Genomic DNA, 2,013 nt, shown 5'->3' on the forward strand with positions numbered 1-2,013 from the left:
AGCAAATGTTGGAAATGTCAAATACAAAATACAGAATGGCTGTGTACAGAGTTTACACAAAACAAAACAAAAAAGCAATCATAAGGGAAAACACAACAGGAAATCACCAAGATTGTACAAAATGGAAAGGAAAAAAAAAAAAAAGAGGAACATTTAGCGAAGCAAAGTATTGTAATAAAATTTAGTGGACATATAAAATACTTAAGAAAAGTGTTTGTGAACTGTGAAAAATCTCAGTGGATGAGCTAATCAGCATATTAGATACAGTTGAAAGTAGAATTAAGGATATATCCCAATAATTTATCCAGAATGCAGTAAAGAGAGACATGAATAATAATATAATAAAAATGTCTGACATTCATCTGATTGGAATTTTGTTGTTGTTTTACGCCCACAGCACCTGGTCTTCCTAGGTGGTCTCCCATCCAAGTACTAACCAGACCCGACTCTGCTTAGCTTCCAAGATCAGACTGGATCCGGCTTGTTCAGGGTGGCATGGCCGTAGACTGATTGGAGTCTTAGAGTGAAATTGGAGAGAATGGAAAGAAGTAATATTTAAAGATGATGACTGAGAATTTTCGGAGCTGATAAAAACCATGAATACACAGGTCCAGGAAGCACGACATATCCTAAATATGACCAAGAAAAATAAATTCATACCTTGTCATCATAGCAAATCTGTTAGACATCAAACATAAATAGAAAATGTGGAAAGCAAAAAGAAAAAGACAGATGGCCTACAAAAGAATGGTAATTAGAGTAGCAGCAGATTTCACAAATAATAATGAAAGACAGAAGAAAGTGGAATAACCTCTGGAAAATGTTAAGAAAAAATTACTGTGCACTTAAAACTGTGTACTCAGCAAAACTATCATCATTCAATAATGAGGGGGGAAATAATTTTTGTAAGAAATAAGCACATGAGGAGTTTACCAAGAGACCTTCTCTAAAAGAAGATATAAAGGATTTAGTTCAAGAAGTAGGAAAATGATCCCAGACAAAGAGGTAAAAATGCAAGAAGGAAAAGTGATCAAAAAGAATGGTAACATGGGAGATTCAAGATGGTGTAGAAGGTAAAGCCTGTACACGCCTCCTCTAATGACCACATCAAAATTATAACAAAACTACAGAGCAACCAGTACGTGGAGTTGCTAGAAGTCTGGCTGAACAGAAGCCCTACTACTAGGTCACCTCAAATAACAGGTCACCTCAAAACGGTAGGCGGGGGGACAGGGCGGTGAGACGCAAAACGCCCAATCCCACAACCATGAGTGGAGACGGAGAATCAAGAGGGCTATCTTGACTACAGAGTCCCCTCCCTTACCTGAGGAGATATTGGTCCTGGCTGCACATTGGGCTCCCCAGCTCAAGGTTCCAGTGCTGGGAAGAGAAGTCCCCACAACCGCTGGCTATGAAAACCAGGGAAGTTTGCAGCTGAGTGAGACGGAGAGCTATGGGAAGCGGAGACCTTCCTCTTAAAGGGCCCACGCTCGGCCTTACTTGCAGATAGACTTAGTCACTCTGAGCTCCAGTGCTGGGGCAGCTGCTTGAGGGATGCCAGGGACATATGGGGAGCTGTTGGGCTTCAGGGAAAGGGCCGAAGGGGTGGCTGGCTCCCAGACAGAGGTGCAGGCAAAAGCCATTGTTCTTTTGTTGAGCCCTCCCCTCTCCTAGACTGCAGATACAGATGCCATCGACCTGGATAACACAAGTCACCCTGCTCACGGAATCGCTTGAGACTTCACCTCTTCCAACTGGTGGGCCCACCCAAGCTGCTTCCAGTGATTTGTTCCATACAAACAGGCTATCATTGCTCCTGTTGCAAAATTTCATAAAATCTCCAAAAGGCTCACAGAACCCAAAGAAGCAGTATCTGGCTTTGGCATGCTCTGAACTTCTTTCTGAGCAGCCCCAGTCCCTGCACTAGTGGTAGCCAGCCTTGGTTTCTGACTTGACCCCTCAAGGAATCTATAAGCCCAGCACAGGTGGCAGTCATATCACAGGTGGATTGCT

At 42.8% G+C, this 2,013-nt stretch overlaps 1 pseudogene; it reads right to left on the reverse strand.

The window, feature by feature from the left end:
* Positions 1 to 388: 388 nt before the first annotated feature.
* LOC111732739 lies at positions 389 to 507 on the reverse strand (annotated as a pseudogene).
* Between the last annotated feature and the right edge of the window lie 1,506 nt (positions 508 to 2,013).

The sequence above is a fragment of the Pteropus vampyrus genome, unplaced genomic scaffold (assembly GCF_000151845.1).
Source record: "Pteropus vampyrus isolate Shadow unplaced genomic scaffold, Pvam_2.0 Scaffold486, whole genome shotgun sequence".
Lineage (NCBI taxonomy): Eukaryota > Metazoa > Chordata > Mammalia > Chiroptera > Pteropodidae > Pteropus > Pteropus vampyrus.